Source organism: Mus pahari, chromosome 16 (assembly GCF_900095145.1).
Source record: "Mus pahari chromosome 16, PAHARI_EIJ_v1.1, whole genome shotgun sequence".
In the NCBI taxonomy this organism is placed as follows: Eukaryota; Metazoa; Chordata; class Mammalia; order Rodentia; family Muridae; genus Mus; species Mus pahari.
Window position 1 is genome coordinate 17,618,261 of NC_034605.1, and position 24,606 is coordinate 17,642,866.

Here is a 24,606-nt window from a genome sequence, read left to right on the forward strand (position 1 = left end):
AAAAATAGACTTAAACCTGTATAAATGACTTGTGAATGATGACAAGATCTCAGTCCATGGCTGTTGCAGAACAAGGTGTATCTGGAAGTCCTGTTATTAGTCACTGGCTGTGTGGGGCCAGTGTTCTTCTCAAGGAATGGGACCAACAAGAAGCCATAGTTCACCGCTGGTACAGCTCGGGACTCAAGATGAGACTGCATGGCTGCAGATAAGCACAGATACCATGTGGCTAGAGAGAAGGAAACAGTAGCCAGTGGATTAGATTAAGAGCACCATGAGTAGTAATAGCTCATGGGACAGGGCCTGTGACAGTCTGCACCTACAGTTGGGCTTTATGGACAGCTTAGTGGGACAGCAGGTGTGGGAAGAAACACAGAATTCAGCAGAGACCAGAGTCAGTAGTTCTCTGTTTAAGAGTCCATTGAGACTTCCCAGAAGCCAAGAAGCAGATGCCCTTACTAAAGAACAGGCCATCTGCCCTCAGGCACCCCAAGACTGCTGGATTCCTTAGAGTCTGGCCACAGGAGTTCAGTGTAGGCTGGAAAATAGCTGAGTCACTAATGGGCCAAAGCCTGTCAGCAAGGACTCCAAATCAGGTGTCCCCTGTGTGGAAGCTGTCACAGGGTCCCCTCTCCCTCTCCCTCTCCCTCTCCCTCTCCCTCTCCCTCTCCCTCTCCCTCTCCCTCTCCTCCCTCTCCCTCTCCTCCCTCTCCTCCCTCTCCCTCTCCCTCTCCCTCTCCCTCTCCCTCTCCCCCTCCTCCCTCTCCCTCTCCCTCCTCCCTCTCCCTCTCTCTCCCTCCCTCCCCTCCACACACACACCCTGCAAGGACACTCCAAGAAACCTTAGAGTTACTGAACACAAATCTCAGTGGTAGGACTAGGATACTTCCCCACTAGTTTTTTGCCAATGAGACCCATAACCCTCTAAACGTTAGAGTCACTATTGTTGACTGCCCAACAAAACTAGGTGGTAAGGCTGCCACTGCTGGAGACACTACATCCTTTGCAGAATGTAGAAAAGCCAAGCTGGAACTGAGCTGGAAGCATTTTCCCTGCTGACCTGTTCTCATGGTGCCAGAAGGCGCTATGCAGTTGCTGGGGAAAAATTGTCACCAATGCTCCTGGTTGGTGGTGGATTTTACATGCTACACCATCAACACGCCAGCCAGGTTGTGCCCACTGGTGCCATAAGAACATGACTGTGACAGACTCAACCAACTACCTTCTAGTTGGATTTGAGACCAGCTTCCCAAGAAGGAAACTCTGGGCAGACACCTGTGATGGAGAAGCTCCTGGCCTATAGTGGAGAAGCTCCTGCTGTGGTTTTCCTAATGACATGATGTGCCTTTAATATTGCTTTATAAACACTTATTTTTACCCCCATAGTTAATGAGATTAGTCAGGTTTGCTCCGAAAAACTTTTTGCAGTGGGCAGTGATGACTGCAGAGACTTGTAACTGGTCAGAACAGGGTCAGAGTGCTGAGCATAAGTGACGTGACTGCTCGGCCCTAACTGAGACATCTGTATTGTACATAAGTCCCAGGGAACATTGTGGGAGAGGGAATGAAGATAATATAAGAACTGGAAGCGAGAGTCGGCTGTGATGGGATGCTGTCCTTTGGGCCTGTCCTGCCCACTGTCTTTTTTTTTTTTTTTTTTTTAACTTTAACTCATTGTGATTACTCTCAGGAAAGCTGCACACGACTGCCCATTAACTTTTTGTCACTCTGGTGAGAGGCCCAAAGCCATCCCTGCCACAAGGATTTATAGTTAATGGTTGCTCATAGGGAGTGGTTCACAAGCCCCGAATTTCTGTCCCTCTCAGTGTTAACAGGCTCTGGTTAACTGCCCCCATAAAGGCTTATTGATAGTTAACGTTGCTGGAGGAGTCTCACAAGCTCCCACTCCTGGCAGAGAATTTATAGTTAATGGTTGCTCTGAGGAGAGACTCACAAGGCCATGCCCCTTCCTAATGGCACATAAGAGCTACAGGAGGAGAATTTTTTTCCTTCAGTGGTATCCATGCTTCTGTAAGTAACCCTAATTAAACACAGCAGTTCACCAGTCTGCACTTGAGTTAAATCACTTGCTTGTCTCTGGGGTCCTATCTGAGGTGAGATGTTTGTTCTTGTCTCCTCGGGAAAGTTCACACAACAGTGGCGTTTTAAGAAGCCCCATCTGTTCTTTTTGTTTGGCCTACAAATTTCCACCACTAGGAATAGATAAGGCAGCTCCCATCCCTTAATTTTAGTGTTTGTTCTAAAATGCTAAATTTCAACCTTTCGTATCCTTAAATGAACTTTACACATCAGCTCAAAAACCAGCCTCTCGTTTTGAATAGAAGAGAGTCTGTCCCTCTCCTTCTGGCAGACTTGTAATGAGAATAGAGTTGAGGATGTGATAACAGTCCAACTCCTCTGCCTCCTGGTCATTCCAGGCTGGTGAGAAGCCACAGGTGGAGGTGATCTAGACAGCTCCTACTACTGACATACATTCCCAGCCCTTATTTGTGTATCTTAGGGTGGCCTGACACTTCCAGTCCTCCTGAGCTCTAGGAGGCATGTACTAACACACATGGACCCCTATGCCCAGGTAGAGAGCCTTCTTAGTGACTAAAGTGTTACTGCAACATAATGGGTGGATAGAAATATAAGTGAACTGGGACATCAACGTGTTGACTAGTACACATTCCAAGGCCTCAGTACCAGCAGCAGGTCCAGGCCAGGGATGAGAAGGAGCATCTTCCTGTATCCCAGCCCTAGTATCATGGGGTGTCTGCTGTCACAAAAGGCACAGGGGTGGGAACTGCTGCTCCTCTGCCTGCATCTGTGGTGTGTCGCAGCTTTTAAATCTGGTTTAGTGTTTTTCTGTCCCAAGGAACTCAGCGGCAGTGCTTTATTAGTATGAGCCTGCCAATCCTGTTTGGATATCTAAGGATGTCAAAATGAGAGAGGCCAGATGTTCCCCAGCCCTCCAGAGCGCTTCCCTAGCTCTCTGGTTCCTGCTATGTTGGATAACTTTCTAAAGCCCCATCTCATTACATACAGTGTCCGTAAGGAAGACTCAGAAAGGAGGAGAAGAGGAAGGCACCATGGTTTTACTTTATGTTGAGTTATCTTTCTTGGGATCCTCTTTCATTGCTGATTACCCTTTAGCTGTTCCCCGTTGGTCCCTACATAAGCAAAAACAACAACAACAACAAAAAAAAAGTTTCAAATTGTTCCCAAATGTGTCTCATGTTTTGGACAGCTTTACCATTTCTTCCCTGAGAATTCTTCTAATCAGGGCAACATTTTATGCATTATGAAACCTAGACACTTCAAAAACCAGCAGGCTTGGTTTAAGTTAGCACCTTCCTCAGAGAAGCAGGGGAGGGAGGAGAGGTGGGGGGTGGAGACTTGCCATTTAAAATGGCAGTTCAGCATTAAGGCCAAAAGAGAGCCGGGAAAGCATGCTCAGATAGAGCCCTGTAACATGCATGGCCTATCAGATATTTCTTCCAGGTGTGTCCACAGTGTAAAACCACAGAAGCAGCTACAGTTTAAAAAATTAAAATAAAATTAAAAAGTATGTAAGTGCACTGCCCATTACATGACATGGGCAAAAAGTCATATCCTGCTGCTACTGGAGAGCAATTCTGTAGCCCAGGCCTCTGAAGACTGAGGCTGGAATCGGTGTTCCTGCTGAAGCCTTGGGAGTTTCTTCCCTCATGAGCAGAGCCGATGAGAGGTGAGGTTTTAAAAGGTGATCCTGTGGCGTTGGTTCAGTCCCAATGTGAAAAAAAGCTGGTCTCACCCAGCTCCTATTAGCTGATCACAGAAAGCCTTCATTTCGTTCTCAAATTTTGATCTTGTCCAAGTCGTTTTTAACATCCAGTTCAAAAGGGTTTTTTTTTTTTTAATGTTGTTTTCTGAGATTTTAGTTAAATCTGCACTATAGTTTTCATAGTGGTTGGATAACTTAGATTCCTTTCCTGTTGCTCTGATATGTATCTTGACAAGAACCACTTGTTAAATAAGATTGAGAATGACGCATATGAGTTGAACACATATGTCCTATCAGAGGTTTTAACAGCTACATTTAGATCTTCTGAAAATGTCTTATGTAGATCTCTTTTAGAGACAGAAATTTCAATTGTCTGCTGTACTAGAAGCAATTGGTCTCTTTGAGTCGGCTGCCCTGCTACCCTTGTATTCAACACTGACTCAACTCCATTGCTTTTAATTACCCTTGATAATGATATATTTTGGATATTTGATGTCTCCCAGAGCTCCGATGTGTTATTTGTTTGGCCCCCAGAAGGGCTGCTCCTGGAAGAGGGTAGGGTCTTTGTGTAGAAGGTTGCCCAAAGGGATACAACTCCCTCCAAAACCCTAGAGCCTGAATATTGGTCTGTATGTATGTAAGGCACGAAAGGGCCTGGGAGAGATGGAGGAGTCCCAGTGGCCACCCAGTCTACCAGAGAGTTTATCTATTGGCGTGCCATACAATTGAACAGTTGGCACCAACTCGTTAGAATTCTGGTGAAAGGAAACCTAAGATCAACTTCCCTGCAGCTGGTTTGTGGGGAGAGTGTACAACCGAGCCAGGGATTCGGGATTGCAGGAGAGACGGTGGATCCAAGAGTAAAAAGAGTGGACACAATTTTGTGCTGCCTGAATTTTCAACAGCAGTGACGATAGGGTCTCAGTCTCTGCCTTGTGATGATTACTGGCTAAATCATTGCGACATCATTTAATTCTGAGGCCTAAAGGGACTCCTGGGAACTGCAAAGACAATCAGTGTGATTTCCCACCCCACTGGGTCTTTCCAGCCTCTCTGGGCAGTTTCAGCCTGAGTACACCTCTGTCCACGGTACCAGGAGGCATGTCAGATAGATCTGCGGAAATCCAAGGCACCCTGTGTAGTGTCACTTTCTGCAGGGAAGGTGGACAGGAGGAAGGAAGGTTTTCAAGAAATCTGTGGTGTTTAGACAGAAGTAATACGGCCTCCTTCTTTATGCATCTACTGCCTGAAATGTTTTCTCTGCTTCTGTTCTCAGAAGCCTTTGTATTATTTCATGAGTTGAAAAGCAGACGTGGCTGAAGCTGCGTCTCAAGGAAGAGGAGTTTGGTAATTCATCAGTTTACAATGAGACACATAAAACACAGTTCCATTAGGACGAGGCTTGGCAGGCCATGACCATCTCACCACTGGGAGTCGCCAGGATTCCCCGCGGCAGCAGTTCCTTGCTGTCCACTCGCACCCTTGTGACTGGCTAGGAGGCAGTTGCTCTGCCAAGTCAGGCCGGGTGGCGGTCTTGCCCGCGTTGCTTAGCGACGTCTGCGTAAGATTGGTGCGCATTTCCAGATGTTCAGCATCTGCGCTAACAGCACCCACCTTCCTCGGCGTGAGGCACCCTAGGTGTCCCCAGGTGAAGTACCCTGAGCTGGCCGTCCCCACTCTGCATTTGGGGATCTGCCTTGAGCCATGAACCCTCCAAGGCTGCGCGCTCCCCGGGAGGGCGGGTTTGGGTGAGGCCCGGGACTAGGGGCGCGAGGAGCCCGGAGTGGGAGCCCCAGTGACGCACCAGTGACGTCGGCGACGGCGGGCGGGATTTCCCGGCCCCTCCCGGCGCGGGAGGAGACCTGCTGCGGAGTGGGTGCGAAGGAGTGGGTGCGGCCAGCGTGGCGCAGCAGGCGAGGGTTGGGGGTCACCGTCTTGCACCCCGTGGGCCCACTGCGCAGACCCGAGGTCCCGCTTGCGGGTGGCTTTGCTGTGGCTTGTGCTCAGCGCCGCGCCCCCTTTTCTCCCCAGACGCGCAGGGTCTTCTGCGGTCCGGGACCCCGCGGGTGGCGACGCGGGGCGCGCTTTCACTGAACCCCGGGCGAGCGATGCCGCTTGGCCTGGCCATCCCCGTCGAGCGCCGCGCCGGGGACCCAGCCCGCGTCTGAGCAGCGCCGGCTGCGCGCCGGCTGCGGTAAGTGGCGCCCGAGCCCTCCGGGAGGGCGCGGCGCCTCGTCGGGGAACCTCGGCCCGGGCCCCGACAGCTCCGTGAGACCCTGGGCGAAATCAAAAGTCTCAGAACTGAAGAGACATTCTAGCTCATGGGTCTTCCCTGGAGGTGCCTCTGCACGAGTCACAAAGACCTGTGGTTCGTTGTGGTGGCGGCCGCTTGGTGCACGGCCGCGGGGCTCCTCCAGCCTGAGCGAGCCTCCCTAATGTCCACAGGTAGCCCGGGCCTCGGGGGACACAGCCGAATCCCCCGGGGTCGAGGAGGGCCGAGGCTCCCATGGGACTCTTCTTCATCAGTGGGGCGTAGAGGTCCCTTATGGCTAGCCATGATCATAAGGGACGCCCCCTCGTCTCACCCCCCACCTCTGCCCCATGCAGAGGATCACAGGAGATGAATGGCATGGCCACTGATCATTTTGTTTGCAGCAGTGTTTTGGCCGGGGTTCGCAGACACCCTCTGCTTTCCCGACGCCAGGACAACCGCCTCTGGTAGAGAGGGGAGAGCAAGGCGACCTGGGCGAGTTTGTGCCCTCCTTCTCGGTGGCGACTGTCCCCGAAGCAGGTGCTGAAACGCGCTGCTGAGCTCACTGGGGCATAGCTTTGGGAGAGCGAGCTTTGCTTTAATTTTTAGTCTCCTGGGAAATAATGAGGCAAGATGCCAGTTATGGCTGCAAAAGGCTCCTTCATTTAGACTAGTCTGCTTCTTGTCGTGTATTTTGAGCTAAGATGTGAGTGAGGATACTTCCAAATGTGAAAGTTTGACCCAGTGATAGATAAATCCTGTCCTCAGTCCCCAGGCCTCCCGGGTCTATAAAAGGCTGGCAGCAGACATGCTGGCGTTTCAGCCAGAGCAAGGCTGCGAGGCCGTGCTGGGGTTCCGGTGAAAAGGCGTCACTCCGTCACTCCTGCTGTCTGCTCCAAAGCGAGGTGTGATGGCCCCCACGGCTGCAGCTAGGCGCTTGGGCTGCGTGCAGGCTGGCTGGTTCTTCATTACTGGGGCACCACCGCCCTTTTCCTCTTGTTGGTTTCCTCCTCTGGTCCTGTTAACCTGGTATTGGCCACTTGGGGGTGGGATGGGGGAGACCTGGTGCTTTCAGTCCTGAGAAACAAGACAAGGTGCTTGTAAACTGTACTTGGCGTTTCTGGATTTCCCGTCCTGCTGAGTGGTGGTGATGAGAATGCGGGAACCTACTGGGATGCACTGCTAGCCAAGGGACTCTCAGACTGAGAGCTATGGAACCTGCAACCCTTAGGCCCCAAGCCTTTCCCCTTCTAATAAAACCCATGGAGGAAGCAATGGAGGGACTTGGGCAGGAAACTGCACAGGGAAGGAAGGGCCATCCTGACCGGTTCATGCCTGTCTGACTAGCTGCCTTCCCCCCTTTTCATGGTAGTCTGTGATAAAGTACCCATAGGGGAGATTTCCCTTATTCATTTCATAGTGTCTAAAGAATGTCCGTTCCCAAAGCTCCCAAATCGCAAAGGCTCTTCATTATTGTGGATTTTCAGGAGGCACGGGGCCCTTGCCTTTGCCTGTCTCAGGATCCCTGGACACCTGGGACAGAGAGTGGCTGTGTCTGCGTCCACCCAGGGCACAGTCACACTCAGCACCTGCCAGGGATGCAGCCCAGCAGTTGGCCAAAATCTGGGTCCCCTTACTGCCAGATCCCACTGCCACCTTTCTGACTTTGTCTCACTTTATTCTGCTTGACAGAGGGAGGGTGTTGACTGTGTATTAGAAGCTCCTTTGGGGGAAAATTTGAAACAATGTCTGATTTTTTTTTTCTTTCCGAGACAGGGTTTCTCTGTGTAGTCCTGGCTGTCTGAAACTCACTCTGTAGACCAGGCTGTCCTAGAACTCAGAAATCTGCCTGCCTCTGCCTCCCAAGTGCTGGGATTAAAGGCATTTGCCACCACTGCCCGGCCTAATGTCTGATTTTTTAAAAATCTACATTCTGCTATCCAATCTGATGATTTCCTTTTTTTTCCTTTCCTTTTTTTTTTTTTTTTCTCTCCTTTGCAACATCTTTATTGCCTTGAGATAAATTCAAGCTTTGAGACTTTTAGTCTTCGGGTCACAGTTACTCATTCAGTTTTCTTAGACCAAACACTGAAACACCTTAAATTCTCCAAAAACATCAACACTGGATATCACAGAGATTTTCACTGAAAGTCAGAGAAACCACATAAGTGTCAAAGTAGGACCAGGCTACTGGAAGGCTTTAAGTGGCTACCTAAAAACTAAGAAAAAGAAGCCAAGGCCTTTCAAGAAACCGGAGGGGAAAACACAAATGGAGTGTCCACCTGGGGAACAAAACAGAGGTGAGACAAGCTCCTGAAAGATTCATGTGGAAAAATCGGGACATGCATAAAGAGATCGGTGCACCGAGCTACGGGGCCATTGTGGTAGCAGCTGCTGCAGTCACTGGCAGATGGGACTGTGTGTTGCTTACTGTAGGTGGGCCTTGCTGCCCTCGAGGGGTGAGGACACATAAGCAGTAGTGGGGACACAGTAAGCCACGTGCCCTTGAGGTCTCGGGGTGTCTACAGGCAGATCCACAACGGCTGAGCCTATCAGAGGCAGACAGGGCAGAGCCCAGGTGAGCAGGCCCGGGCTGAGGCGCAGTTCTTGCTAGCTACAGAATAGCCTCAGTTGATCCTCATGTGACACTTGCTGGGTTGGGGTTTTTGCAAAGCATCATAGTTGGGAAGTGTTGTGGCAGTGCCCTCGGTGGGTGGTGGGGATCTTCAGTGAAAGTGTGCAAAGATGACAAGTGATATGACCTAGCCATATGGAGGGGAAGAGTGAGTGACTGAGGCTGGATGTGGCTCTTCCCAAAGATTAGGAGATGTCCTTCTTTCTCCTCAGAGTTCCCGCTAAGAGGTTGGGTCAGCTGTCCCCCTTGGGATGTGCACTGAGGTTGTGAAGAGGTCCCTAGAGATAGGAGAAACTCTTCCATTGTCCTTGGAGGTCTGAGGGACTGTTTCTCAGCGCTCGTGCATGCAGTGCCCGGGAGCTGCCCCTCACCATGCTTTTGTGCCCTTCTCCTTCCCATTGGCTCCTCCTGGAACTGTGTCTGAGACACAACCTCAAGGCCTTTTCTTCAACCCCTCCAAGTTGTCCAAATAGGAGACTCGGGCTTAGAAAACAGGAAAGGGTGATGGATCCACAGAGGAAGCACAACTGGGGTTGGCGGAGGTCCCACGGTGACCAGAAGCTCTTGGGAAGGTGAAGACCAAATTCATGGAGCGGTTGATTATGCCCCCTCTGGGGCCAGGCTCTGGGAGGCAGAGCACCCGTGAGCATGTGTGAGCACGGGCATGGCCGGCCCCTGTATGTAGCACAGCATGGATCACTCTGCAGGGGGCCACATGCCCCCAACGTGACTATTACACTGCCAAAAGAGAATTGTGCATTTCTGCTAACCCACCACTGGTAAGGGACTCTCAAACGCCAGGCATCTGGAACTAACACATCCTTTTCTTATCTGTGTGGACAGTTGGACTTGCCCATTCTTTGTATCTACTATAGGGTCTTTCCAGCCTGATTGAGAGGCCATTTTCTCTGTCTTAGACCACCTGGAGGTCATATGCTGGGTGGAAACTTTCAGCGGTCTTTTCTGTGGCCCATACCCTGTGGTGTGCTAAGGGGAAGTGAGTTGATCATATTCAGTCCTATTCAGCTATCTTGGGCAAATCCTTTCCTTCCCATACACAGCTAGCTTGCCTTTTAGCCCCAGGATGTCCATACCTATGGGTACTTACCCAGTGATCCACCTGTGATAGTCTGTCTAGAAGAGGCAGCCTGCAGCCAAGCAAATATAGCCAAAGCCAGTAGGTGTGCTTGGTGGAATTTGAGGACAAGAGTGTTATGTAGTCGTCTGACAGGCTCTCTGACCCTCCAGGGCAAGGATGGAGGCGGACTGTGTCTGAGAAGAGCAATGGGGAGTTGTGAGTGGAGAATTCAATGCCTTTAGTGACCACAGGAGAAACGAAGGAACGATAACGTCCTCTGAACTCTTTCTGGGCAGGGGAAGGTGTAGATTTATGGTCAGGACTCACTCAGTAGCACATACTTCTTCTTCAGTTGAGTTTTACCTGAAGGGGAGATGCCGGCATCCCCTGGAGGCTCCATGCCCACACCATGTCCTCCCCTGTGGCAGTTCAGCATGTCACCCCTTGCCTCCCTTCCTGCCTTGGTCTTCCGTGTCTCTTTTAGGACCTTTCTGCACACACTCAATGGACAGCCCAGTAAGCATGCCCAGTCTCTTTCCTGGCATCCCAGATTCCTAGGGTTCACCTTTCTCCTACCGTCGGGGCTACACATGTAGTTGCTTTGTGGTGCTCTTAGGTCTGGCTCCCTCCTCCCTCTCCCCTTAGTTCCTCAATCTGTACAGCTCAGTTGGGTTTTCTTACTGTACTTTATCCGAGCCAGGGATGATACAGCAGAAAAGAAGATGTAGGCAGTAGAGGGAAGCACAGGGCTCCTGCCCAGTGGATGTGCACTTGGGGGGGGGGGAGCTATTGTTCTCACATCATAGGGTGAAGATTTCTCAAAGGAAAGAATTCAGCAGAAAAACCACAGATAGTTTAAGCGGCAGTGCATCTTATCAAAGAAAAATAATCATAAGGGCACACTCCAGAGGAAGAGTAGAGCAGGCTAACCCAGATGGGTGGAGCAGCCTGCTGGGTCCTGCATTGTAGAGTGATGATCCTGTAGGGTATTTCTTCCCCTAACCTTCTTGAAAAGCCCACCAGGGGAGTCAAGGCTGTGCGGTTGATTTGGCTGGTCTGGCTGGCAAGGTGTATGTGCCCTACCTCCCTCATGGCTCCACACTCATTCCTCCTCAAGATCTGAGCTTAGCTGGTTGAAGAAGACAGCTTTCCCAGTTATAGGTGGATGGCCTCCCACCATAGAGGAGGACTATGTTTAGGTCAAAGGTAGCCACAATCCCTGATAGACCCTCCTAGTGAGCTCTCTAAGGGTGTCAAAAAGCACTATGCAAATGATATTATAATGAAGCCAAGGTCTCCTGAGAGTACAGCTAGTAGTCATGTGAGGATTGGGGAAGTGCCCCGATGTCCTAGTTTCCGATACAGAGGGAAGAATCTAGCTTCAGCCTCCAGGATGCTAGAGGTAAGCACACCTCCCCTTAGGGGAAAAACTCAACTGAAGAAGTATGTGATACTGAGTGCTACCATAGACGGGTGTTCTAACCATTTGGAGACACAGCTAGCTACTAAGGTTCAGCCGCCCTGTCCTGGGTTCCCTCTCAGCTAACGCCCTGTCTGCCTAGTCTCGCCGTCACCAATAAGAAGCAAGAAACTCAAAAGTCGGGCTGGAGAGATGGCTCAGCAGTGAAGAGCACTGGCTGCTCTTCCAGAGGACTCAGGTCCAATTCCCAACACACAACATGGCGGCGCTCAACTGTGTCTAACCACAGTGCCAGGGGACCCAACGGTCACACCCACAGGTAACAATACCAGATGCACATAAAAGAAAAATAAACCATTCTTTAAAAACTCAAGTCATTTCAACAGTAAATGAGCTCCTTGAGACATACCAGATGCAAGAAAAATAGGACAAGGAATGGGTTGCCAGCGAGGGCATAGCAGACTGGAGGAGGAGCCACACTACACGTGGGACATAGCTTCTCTTACTCTGAAACAAACCCCCTGCACTGGGGATCTGCAGAAGCTCCGCTGTCTGTCTCCATAACAGAAACCTGGACAAGAGGATTTACTTGGCTCTAGGTTTCAGAGGTTTCAGTCCCCAGTGGCTCCACTGCCATAGGCCTGTGGTGAGGCACAATAGCAGGAGGGTGCGGGGGGGGGGGGGCAAGCCACTTACCCCAGAGAGGAAGACCAGGAAGGGGCGGAGAGTAATGTGTGCCCTTCAAAGGCATGTCCTCAGTGATCCACTGCCTGCACCTAGATCCTACCTCCCACAATAGTGTGTCGCCAACACCTCTGCACATTAGCCTGTAGGGACGACTTTATATTCAGATATGAATCCTGAACTAGGATGTAGGGTCCAGTGATTCTAGACAGCCAGATACCAGGTACCAAGAGAAACCTAGGGTCATGGTAGGAAGCGTGGTAGACATCTTGGGAAAGCAGCGGAAGATGCTGCCAGCACATTCCTCGGGGCACGTAGGTGCCACTCCCTTCACCTTTCCATACCAGCTTTACGAGCCATCTCCTTGCAGTTCGATCTATCGAGAGTCCGTCTTTGATCCAGCAACCACTCCCACATCTAGCTCTGTAAACTTTGGGCCACATTTTAAAATACAACTTCTTTAGTTTTCACTCTGGTCATTCCAACTCAGTGGAGTCTAGATTAGGAATCTGTGTATGTTTTGTAACCAGTGGTTTCCACAGGCCCTTCCTCTGGAGTTTTATATCTCCTATCTTGCCTGGGTCTCTCTGGGCTTCCATTTTCTCCATGGCTTCACCTGTTCCTACCGTGCAGGGTGGTTACCAGTGAGCACAGCATGGCACTACACCTATTGGCGCTCAGGTCTCTCCAGGCTCAGACCTCTCCCCTGTCTTGAGTAGGGCAGGCCTTCTCTGCAGGAGATCCAGCCACTCACCCCCAACAACCCCCCCTCCTCAGAGCTCAGGGACTCCCCAGGACAGACTTTCCCACTATGGCTTCCTCTCACAGAAGCAGCAGCAGCTCTGGGGTGCTGAGCAGAGAGACCCAGACCCAAGTCACCACCAGACATTTGACCAGAACATGGCTCTGGGATGGTAAATGTTGATTGTCAACCTGATGGGTTCATGCCTAGAAGTTTAGTGACTGTGTCCTGTGTCTATAATGGGATTTCCAGAGGCAGTTGCTCTGTGGCACCACAGTATAATCAATGTCCCCTCATGGGTTCACAGAAACGGCATTATTGGAGGGAGCAGAGCCACTTGGAGTGTGTCACTTAGAGCTTCTGTCTCAACTTGGTCCTTTCCTGTGTCACCTCTCTCTGCCTCCTGCCCACGATGATGTTAACAGAGCCCTGGGAAACTGAGAGCTAAAAGAAATAATCCCTGTCTAAGATGTTCTGTTAGGGATTGAGTCACAGAAATGCTAAACTAACAGATGACCGCCTGCCTGACTGCTCAGTGTAGCAGTAACTGCCACTGTCCACCAACTGGGAAGATGGGATGTCCCCCTTCAGAAAGACACTCGACAGTGGAGCCCCGGCACAGAAGTCAGACTCTGTCATCTGGTAGGGAGTGGAATTTGTCCCTTGCTTCTGGCCCAGCCTAACATTGCCCGCTGTCCCTGTACTCAGAGACAGGTCACTGTAAGCAGACCTGTATTGCTTCAGATCTTCACTGGGCTGTCAGCACCTTGAAGAAATAGCCGGGTCAGCTTGCACATCTTCTTTCCTGGAAAATATCTAGGTCACTTCCAGACTTGTTTTGTGTGTCCCACTTACTCTCCACTACCGCTAAAATATTCTCTTCCATGCATGGAGTACTTGAGCAACAGAAATGAGTCTTGTCTGCAGAGAAAACTACTGTGGGGAGCTCTGTACTGTGTGTAACAGGTGACTCACGGCGTTGCGTTGGCGGGTGGCAGCCGTCGGAGCCTGTGCTTCCTCACTCTCCTGAGGAGGTTGACTTCTGGTAGTCATTTTGGTGTGATGCAGTCTTTGAATCCACAATGAAAACTACACTACTAGGTCTTTTCTCTCAGGATCAAGCAATTAACTCAGTCTCTGCTCTCAAAAGGAGGAGGAGGAGGCATGTGACAGCATGTGTCAGACAATGAATTTGTCAGTTTGTGTCATTGGTTCTGGTCCCCCTGGTTGCATTTTATTTTATTATCGCTGTCTTGAAGCAAGAGAATGACAAAGAAAATGCAGAAAGATGGAGTCTTGCTTGAGTTACATGGGTAATTGAAGATTGAAATACAGTATGTAGCAAGTATGTATGGCTCCTCATGTATTTTTCCCACTGGAAATATACCTTTTCTGAACATTCAAGCTACATCTCTTGGCCCATCAACCCACCTATTTGTAGCGCAGCCTGCAAGCCATTCTGCAGCCATAGTGGGCAGTGTGTGCTTCAGAAGGAGTGCATGTGGACCAAAGCTTTCCTCTACTATGTCTATCTGTCCCCTGACACGAATCAGCTTAATACAGGCTGTGGTACTGCCTGTTAGTCACTTAGAAGGCTTACCAAATTATTACAGTATTTGTATTCAGGAAAGATATATATATATCTTTATATACCCATAACATACAAATAATAGTTTCAGGCAGTAACTGGGGTGGGGGGAGGGTATTGAAATGTACTTCCTACAGATAAGGAGAATAGCTGGATTTGGGCAGAGACAGACTTGGGAGTTAAGTATAACGGATCATAAATAATTCTGGTCATGTCTCTACTGGCAGAAGAGAGGTGCGAAGAGGAGACTTGAATAAGAGGTGTACAGAATCAAGATGAACCACATTTGGTCGACTAATGTGGAAAGTTCTTCCTTAGAGGGGTTAGATGTTGGTTTCTGATCCATTAAGCTAAAGTTTCCTCTTGCTATTAACGTTAAGTTGAATTTGCTTAGATGAGAACCCTATGTGCAAGAGCTACCAGGGCTGGGGCTGCTCTGGGAGGCATGGTTTGCATGTACAAGGCCTGAGAAGACATGGAGGAACACGGTGCTAAGTGAGAGAAGCCAGTTTGACAAAGCTGCAGGTTGTGATCCCCCTACATGTCATTTTAGAAAAGACAAAACTATAGAGACAATAAAAGTATTAACAATTGGGGCAACAAAAGTACTGAGTGGGTGGAGGTGCTTGCTGCTAACCTGGTGACCTGAGTTCGATCCCTAGGACATATCCAAAGGCAAAAGGAGAGAACTTCCCAGTTATCCTCTGACCTCCCCAGGTACCATGGCACATGCATGCCCAAATTTACACAACTTGCACACATGTTATACATACTTTTTAAGGTTAATAATTGCCTGGGAGAGGTGTAGAAAATTAGTGTACAGAGATTCTAAGGCCAAGAGTCTGTTCTGCAGGATGTCATCCAGGTAGATACATGTGACACATTTGTGCAGGCGGGCCTACAGAACACTTACTTGAACAGCGAACCCTGGTGTAAGCTTGTCAGCATTGGTTGTCTGTCACAAAGGCTCAGCTCTGGTGTGGAGTGCTGGTTATGGGGGGAGGGTCTGGGGGCTAATCAAAGGTGTATAGGAACCCTGCGCTTTCTGCTCAGGTTTTCTGTGTTAGCATTTATGCAACCCCCAGCCCTTGGGAAGTGAAGGCAAGAGGATCAATTTAAGGTCAGCTTCAACTACATAGTGAATTTGCTGGGTGACATGACGTGTTATACACCCCTCCCCCAAAGGAGGAGGAGGAGGAGGAGGCCGTTGGGGTGTATCTCAGCTGTTCGAGTGCTTGCCTGGCAAACACAAAACCTTAGGCATCAACCCCTGCCCTCAGCAGACCAGATAGAGAAGCACATGCCTGTCATTCAGGCACTTGGGAGGTAGCAACAGGAGGATTGGAAGTTCAAGGTTGTTCCTAGCTATCCTGTGAGTTGGGGGCTAGACTAAAATCCATGATCTCTCTCTCTCTCTCTCTCTCTCTCTCTCTCTCCCTCTCTCTCTCAAAAAGTCTGTGTTTTCAAAGAGCTAGGGAGGAAGCAAACCAAGTTTGGGAAGACGAGATTGAGGAGCATCGTCCCAGCGCAAGAAGAGAAGGCAGGGAAAGGATGCTGTTTGTGGATCCTCATGTAGGTGGCAAGGTCTGCTTCCAAAGGACACGCTTCCATGCTCTGTCCCTCTTCTAAAACCCCAAATGCCATCTATTAGTACTGCCTCTACAGCCTGGCAGCTGCCTACTGCAGCAAGTACCTCTCATGATGGGTCCTAAGCAGATTCCTGCTTCTCCATGGATCCCCTTAGAGGCCGGCTGTCCCCAGGCTGCAGTCAGCCATGTGTTACAAATTTGCTAAGAGCAGCAGCTCGTTGTCAGTCCTTTTCTGCTGCTCAGGAGCCTGTTCTCAGTGGCACCATAAGCCAAGGCGCGTTGGAAGCTGACAATGGAGCCTGCCGAGCTCCATTGTACAGACAGTAGGCAAAGCTTTGATATGTCTTAGTGGAGTCCTGAGACACCTCACGGGAAGCAAGCGAAACAGGAAGTGCATTTATAAAGGGTCCAATCCTCAAGCGTTGGAACCAAGCCAACCTATTAAAAAGAAAAAGATGGACTTTCCATGAATATAAAAATTAATGTTTTGCCTTAGGATATTTATAGGAAATCCATCCTTCATCAATAATAACAGGAGCTGAACTATGAAAGCATTGTTCTTATCTTCAATTTAAAATTGCATGAGAAAGTCAGGACTATATTTCTCTACCAATGTCACTTCCCATTGTAAGAATAGCTTTTCTGTGGAGATGTTGTCCTGTGAGACAGAACTTGACATAATCTGAAGTACCAGACTGTCTTTCTGGGTCTGCCATAGCTAAGCCAGGCTTGTTTGCTTCATCTGTGTCAGAACCCCAAAGACCTAAGAATCTCTACCTCCCTCTCCAGCATTCAGTGAGTCACTGTAGTTTTATGATTACAGTTTTCAGATGTCTGTTTTATTTCTTTGCTGTATACTCAGGCACAGAATAGAAACACTTCCCCCACCTTTCCCTCATCATCTTGGAGAGCCAGAGATACAGCAACAATAGGGACATGTGGATTTCCCCCTTGCTAAGCTGCTGGTTGGAAGGGAGAGTTGAAGTGGGTTGGCCTGATGCTGCTTGTATTCTAATGCTAAGTTGGGCTCCCCAAACTGGTTGCCCCAGAGGGCGAGTCTGCTCTTAGATGCTAGCTAAGCGACCCTGCACCCAGTTAATTGTGATTAGTAAATAAAGTTGCCAATAGCCAATAGCTGGGCAGAAGAGATATAGGTAGGATTTAAGATTTGTGGGCTTTGGATAAGAGAAGGACCATGAGGGGAACAAGAACATGCAGGGGAAGAGAAAGAAGTGGCCATGGGTTAAGAGAAAGGAGAGTGTGGCCCCCGAGAGCTGTCTAATTGGAGATAAGAGCAATCCAGATGAAACAACCCAGTAAGTAGGAACTCGGTGGTATAGATAGGGAAAGAGATAACAACCTGGAGGGTAGGCAGCTACCCAGCTCTTGTGCTGCTTAAGGCTTATTGTAAATATAAAGGCAGTAAGTTTTTTTGTTTTTTTTGTTTTTTTTGTTTGTTTGTTTGTTTGTTTGTTTTTTTTACCTTGGATCTCAAAGGTCAAGGCAGGGTAGAAGCTCCAGGCCAGACTTGAATAATTACTAGAACAGAGAGTGAGCTTGTTGTGACCCAGTGGAGGCGGGAGTGACCAGGAAAGGTGTCCTGGAGGTCATGAGAGTTGCGTAGGTATGAACAGAAAGGTGTCAATACAGTGAGTGACTTACAGAGTCACCGGGATGGAGCCAGCTCATGGCAGCCCCTCCCTCAGCTGACTGAGACAGAGAAAGCAATGGATGATCCAAGGACTCCAAAAAGCACAGGACAGTATGTGGATTGTGAAGAGGTACATCACAAGAGAAGCCACCCAAAGGACTGGTTTATCCCAGCTGTCATGGCATTGCCCCAAGTTGACCAGCAGGGGAGCTGCAGTGTGGGAAGCTGGTGCCATGCTGTGAGTGAGGCCCACCATTCTGGATGGAGGACTGAAATCTCTGTGGTCCTTTCCTTCTCCCTCTCTCACAGCTTTGCTTTGCCTTAAGACTGGGGTGAGATGGCAGCACTTCAGCACTGTAGCTTTAAGATATGCTCTCTCTGTACCACCAAGGAAGCAAGGAAGGGGTTCCCATGAAGTAGACCCTGTGGGGAAAATCCCGGAGAGGGGAACGTGGGAGAAGAGGATCATCAGATTCTTTTTATTAACCACAGAATTTCAGCCTCATCTCTGCACGTGTTTAGGACAGGCCCAAAGATGCAAAAGCCTTGCAAACCAAAGTCAGATTGATGTTACCACTAAAATCTTGGCAGTCCTCTGAATGTCATGTGCATACAATTGCAAAGGCTTTAAAAACTAAACTGGAGTCAGAATCTAACCTAATAGATCACACACCTTTACATATCCCAAGAGTCAAAGGGGACATCACAAAGAAAATTAGAAAATAACTTTGAATTCATATAAATTTGTATGGGGTTCAGCTAAAGCTGTGCTAACAGGAACACTTATACCAGAGTTTATTTTTGAAAAGAAGAAAGATACTGAATCATTGATAGCACTCATCTTAATAAATTAAAACATAAACAGATGGAGAGAAAATGCAACCCAAAGCTAGCAGAGGAAGAAAACAATAAATAGAAAAAAAAACACTGAAATTTAGGAATGAATACTTAAAAAAGAAAAACAACAAAAGAAGTCAAAGCAAATTCTTTGAAAACATATGTAACATTAACCCTCTAGGCAGACTCAGACAAAGAAAATACACACTAGCAATGCCAGGCATGAAAAAGGAGGCATCATTACAGATCCTACACACATTAAAGGCAAATATCAGAAAGAGCTTGATGGGGTACAGGCGAGATGACTGCAGGTAAAGGCACTTTCTGCCAAGATCGATGACCTGACCTGAGTTCAGTTCCTCAAATCAACATGGTGGAAAGACAGAGCCAACCCCACAGGCTGTCTTCCGACCTAATATAAACAAAAATGGCTCATCCCCAATAATTTTCAAGAGAGAATTATATGTTCATAAACTTAACTTTAAATGTCTGAACACCATACACTCAAAGTTCATACAAGGACAAGTAGGAAAACTTAATTGTTCTAGTTTCACTAACAAATATGTATTTGGAGTCAAAGGTCTTTTAACAAAGAAAATTCTAACAACACGTGTATTTGTAGAAAAGTATTGCCAGCCATTTAAGGGAAAAGGTATGCTAATTATATCCAAATATATTGAGATAATTTGAAGAAGAGGGTACATAAATTTGGAAGGGAGGATTATTTTAATAACAAAGCCTGACAAAAACATTGTATGAAAACACAAGATCAGTATCTGACATGAGCTGCTAGCGCATCCTTGAAACCCTATGACTCAAGACAGGAAGATCAGGAGTTCAAGGCCAGTCTCAGCTACGTGCAGTGAATTCGAGGCCAGTCTGGGCTACCTAAAATCCCATTCTCAGTTTCTGAGTTATCAGCCCACGATCAATCGTCCCGTTTGGCAGAGCAAAACTCCTCACCTGGTAGCCAGAGAGAAAGAAATTAGGAAGAGATCTGGGCCTTACAATCCCTTTCCACCTTCTAAAGTAACACTTTTAAGCAAGCTTTGACCCATGAGCTACTGGGAAAGACTCCAGTCCCAAAGTATAGTGTACTTCATGACCACACAGAGTGTGCGTATCTTAGATGTGAATGCCCAGGAATAGAGCATACACAGTGGGGCAACTCTAGTAATTCTGTGTGCCTGATTAGAGATGGGGAGAGCCAGAGATGGATCTGAAGAAGGAAGAATCGAGAGGCCAGAGTAGGTGATGCTGCTTGGGAAGCCTCCTGACTAGCTCCCTCCTCCTACTGCCTTGTTTTCAGAGCCATGCCAACTGACCAACACACAGTGCACAAAAATACCACAGACTCACTGTGCTACATTTCCAGAAGTCAGAAGTCCAGAAGTCGGGAGCTGAAGGCAAGGCCTGGCCTGGCCATGTCAGGAGCTGAAGGCAAGGCCTGGCCTGGCCATGGTATCTCGAGAGGGTCTCAGGAAGCCTTCCACTTCTCCTTTCCCAGCTTGTGGAGGCTAAACACAAACTCGGCTCTTATACCCTTCAAAGCCATGGGGAGAACATTTTCAAGTCTATCTCTGACTCTCACCAAGTCCCAAGTCTCCCTCTTTCACTTATAAAGACCCTGTGATCGCATGAGTCCCAGTAGATAATCCACGACAACTTGCCTATCTTAATATCAGCTGATCAACAGCACTAAGCCCACCGGCTACTTTAATTCCTCCGAGTCACATAACACATGTCCACAGAATCCAGGTATTAGGGCACGGGGGGAGGGGGGAGCCATTATTCTGCCTCCATACCCTAGAAACCAGATAAGATATTACATGGCAGCTACGTTGCCAGGCAACCTACTTACAGTAAAAATGGGCTCTGGTTGGTAAATAACATTCGGCTCTGGAGCAGCTGGAAATGAGCCTTGAAGACTGGATGGAGATATCATTTTGGCCTTCTTTGTCCTGTGTCTGTTTGAGAGCAGCTATTATTGGAGCTGGAGATGCCACAATGTAAATTGAACGACTGAGAGCCACGCTATAGAATATAGCAAAGTTCCCTGTCATAGTATTTAATTTGCATAGTGGTTCATGCTGCAGTTCTTGATCAATCACGCTCCCACGAGGAGGCTGTGGAGACAGTGTGTCCACTCCGATCCAGATCTTGCCTGGATGGGATGACACCTATTTTCCTGGAGTTCCCTTCAGGGGTGAGGATATCCATCTGAATCTCAGGATAACTGAGAAAGAGTGGCATTGGTCGTGTGATTCTAAAATACCCCTTTAGATGCCCTTGAGAACAAATAAAATTATGCTCTAGGGAGTGACAAGGGACTCAAAATCTCCCACACCTCACTAAGGAGCCGTTGGCAGTTGCTGGGGAAGGGGAAGGGGAAGGGAGAGCCAGTTTTCTTTAAGGGTGTGGTTCCTGGAAGGCCATCCGCATTCCAACGATGACCCCACACCCAGGAGTGTATGGGCAGCACAAACTGGACTCGGCGGACTATATTTAAAAAAAAAATAAAAGAGGCATGAGGTTGAGAAGGAGTGGGTGGTGGGAGGTGAGTCTGAGAGGAGTTAGGGGGAGGAGTGGAAGTAGAGATCATAAAAATGTATGGTATCCATGTATGATAAATAAAAAAGTAAAATTTATATTTTTAAAAGCACTGGAGAAATTAAACATACATGATGGTTCACAACCATCTGTAACGAGTTGACTCCTCTTCTGGAGTATCTGAAGACAGTTACGGTGTACTTACATATAATAAATAAATAAATCTTTAAAAAAAAAAAAAAAAAGCTGGGTATGGTGGCACACGCCTTTAATCCCAGCACTCAGGAGGCAGAGGCAGGCGGATTTCTGAGTTCGAGGCCAGCCTGGTCTACAGAGTTCCAGGACAGCCAGGGCTACACAGAGAAACCCTGTCTCAAAACAAAAAAAAAAAAAAAAGAAAGAAAGAAAGAAAGAAAGAAAGAAAGAAATTAAACTATTGATAAACAGTTGTTCAAAGTAATTGCTTACGTCACTTGATCTGGTCTTTCTACTTTGCTATATTTGACACTCATCATGCTAAAAATTAAGAAAATAAATCCTTAGGAGTTGAAAACTGCTCACTTGAGCACTCTTTTTCTCTGTCTGTCTGTCTATGTCTGTGCCTCTGTCTCTATTCTCTCTCCCTCCTTCCCTCTTTCCTACCAAGACAAAGTACGACTTAGTAGCCCACAGCCTCAAACTCTACATCCTCCTGACCCCAGCCTCCCCAGCTGCTAAGATGGCCAGTGTGTCCTCCACTCCTGGTGGCTGGGGGCTGTACCCTTTCCTTCTATGTTGTTTATAACTCAGGCGGATGCACAGCTCCCTTCCCTTTCAGTCCTGTGTCACAGCTAGTGTGACATCCCTTATTGGCCACCCTAAGGTATCTATTCAACGTATGGCATCCTTGTGGCAACTCAAACCCAGTTTATCCAAAAGCTGTGCTGGAAGAACCTTAAGTACAGACCTCCTCTGCTTGTGATGGGATGTATCCTAACTGTGGCTCAGAGGAGAATACATTTAGCACACACCCCTCAGTCATGAATCAGCAGCATGGCACATGGCATTATTGCCTGCAACGTCTCAGTGCTATGTGACTGCACTCATGGCTACTGCTCATGTTGGGGTTTTGTTTTGTTTTGTTTGTTTTGCTTTGTTCCTTTTGTTTGTTTGGTTTTCCTCAGTACTGGGGGGTCTTACCTGGTATCTTGAACACGCCAGACCAAGACTCTCCCTCTGAGATCCACCTCACCAGCCAAGGTTCATGACATAACTGCTTATCACTGTCTGGGTCAAAGGTTCCAATTTAAAAGTCATCTGTGGGGCTGTGTACAGCTTCAGAGCATGGGAGTCCAGGGCTCAGTCTCTGAATGCAGAGAAAGCCCCTGTCCCATTTTTGTCCATAAGGATTCCCTGTGGCTGGTCTACAACAGATCCTTATGGGGACGGTGGCACCTTCCTTACACGGTCGCTCGAAGCTTTCTTCCCTAAAATCCAACAGGAATTTGAATCTGTGCAATAGACGCTATGCAGTCTCAGACGTATGATGACTGAGCACTCAGGCCCTGGGTGTTGGATCCACCCGTACAAGAGAATCCTTTCCTCAGTTGCATGCCTTATTACATTTGATCTCCAAAGTACAACTTTAAACCTCAGTCGTTTCAAAACAGACAAAACCTTTTGGAGGCAGTAGGGTTTCCATCCCTGTACACTGACCTCTACTGAGATACCACACTGGCTAGTGAGGGGTGCAGAGACTCAGTGTGAGACTTGAAGTAGGGAAAGTGTCTTCCTCTCTGACGCGCGGGCCAGGTAGCAAAGGGCCAGGCTGACAGAAAGACGGATGATGTGTTTCCAGCAACACAGCTCCTTCCTTCTCCCACTCGTCCCTGTCGTGTCCCTGAACTGTGGTTCTTGGGCTGTTGGCATGTCACGTGGAAAGATTGTTAAACTGTGTCCTACTCCTCGGTTACTGCACCTGTTCAGTAAGCCGGAGCTCAGTGAAGGATTTGCATTTGTAAGTGAGGGAAAGATGTGTAGTTTCGGAGGGTTCATCCCAGTAGTCGGGAAGGCAGGGCAAAACAGCTCAGTCGATGGCCATGAGAGAGCATGAAAGAGGCTGTGCACATCATGGACCAGAATGCTGAACATCTGCTTTCCCACTGCATCTCAAGGGATGCTGCTGTTGCTGGCCCAGTAACTGGCTACTTGCATTTGTTTTACCTGAGCACTAGGGACACAGAAGACAATAAAATAGAGTCTCTGGGGCTTGAGAGATGGCTCAGCAGTTAAGAGCACACCATATTTGTCCAAAGGACCCTGGTTCAGTTCCTAGCACCCACATCCTATCTCATAACCATCTCTAACTCCAGTTCCAGTGGATCTGATGCTCTCTTCTGGCCTCCACGGGCACCAGGCACACATGTGGTAACAGACACACAACTGGGCACCTCACTTAAAAGCAAAACAAAGCCTCTGACTTTTAGTTGCTCCTTGTCCAGTGATGGCCAAGTGGTAGATGGTCAGTGACTTCACAGTATAACGGCAATACCTTGCTTGGAAATTAGCATATCTTCTTCCCTCGAGCCTGGGGACATTGCTTTTGAAAACATCAGAGCAAAATGTAATGCCATTCAAATAACTTTCTCCAGCACAGCTAGAGATCAAAGGAGGCCCAATTCCCTCACTACCAAACTCTTGTCACAATTTAAGAAATGGTGAGAGGCCCTGGGAGATGGCTCCACAGTTAAGAGGATTACATGCACTCCCTGCTCCTGCAGAGGACCTGAGTTTGGATCCCAGCACCCACCCAGCAGCTCACAGCCATTTATAACTCGAGTTCCAAGGGACCCCGTGTCCTCTTCTGGACTCATCCAGTTCCTGAACACATGTAGTACATATAAACTCATACAGGCAGACACATATATACATAATTTTCATTAAATGGTAAGACACAAGGACAGTGTCTTAAAGGCTCACTGGGACCTTGGCACACCCACGGGGTGATATGGGAAACACTTTCCAAGCGTTGGATGGAAAATGAAGTGCAAATGTCAAGCGGACGAGGAACGATTCTCTAGCCTTCTTTTCTGAGTTGTTGTCTCTCAAAGAGTTGCTAGAACTCATCAAAGTAGCTAGAAAGGTACCCCAAAGTAGCCAGTGGTACTGTGACAATGATGGCCACAAGGACCATGACACATCTCCACATCTGCAACTATCTCCATGACCTTTGGAAAGTGCCTTTGCCTTAGGCTCACTTAACAGCCATCTCTGTACCAATCTGTCACAGTGTCACAGAGTTTGCTTTTAAGAAAAAGCTGACCTTTTTCACTGGTATATATATCTATATGCATAGGGAACATATATTCCCTATATAGCATATATAGGGTTCAGTGTGTTCTATGACTTTAGGTATCTACTGTGTACATGTGTACATGTACACACACACCCTTTCCCATTTTTTCCCTTGATCTTTGAGTTTTTTCACAGAGCCTCTCTCTCTCTCTCTCTCTCTCTCTCTCTCTCTCTCTCTCTCTCTCTCTCTCTCTCTCAAGTACTGAGATTGTAGGCTAGCATGACTAGCTCTAAGAATAAATTTCTTATTTTTACTTGATGTGGAATGTTTGCCTGCACATATGTGTACCATATACATGGTTGGTGGCTGTAGAGGCCAGAAGAGGACATCAGATTCCCTGGAACTAGACTTACGGACTGTTGTGAGTAGCAATGGTGGTGTTGGGAACTTAACCCAGGTCCTCTGTAAGTGCAGCCAGTGCTCTTAACCTCTGACTCTCTCTCTCTCTCTCTCTCTCTCTCTCTCTCTCTCTCTCTCTCTC

General features: G+C 48.2%; 1 protein-coding gene across 2 annotated transcripts in view; it reads left to right on the forward strand.

Annotated features, from left to right (window-relative positions):
• The first annotated feature begins 5,330 nt into the window (after window positions 1–5,330).
• The window catches only part of Gng4 (G protein subunit gamma 4), a 45,607-nt gene continuing 26,331 nt past the window's right edge, over window positions 5,331–24,606 (forward strand). Inside the window, exon 1 of one of the 2 annotated variants that reach the window (XM_021215806.2) lies at window positions 5,331–5,414. The gene's annotated coding sequence lies outside the window, so the exon portion shown is untranslated. Of the gene's footprint in view, window positions 5,415–5,613; window positions 5,961–24,606 lie in introns of those variants that run through there. The other variant, XM_021215805.2, reaches the window with a different exon arrangement.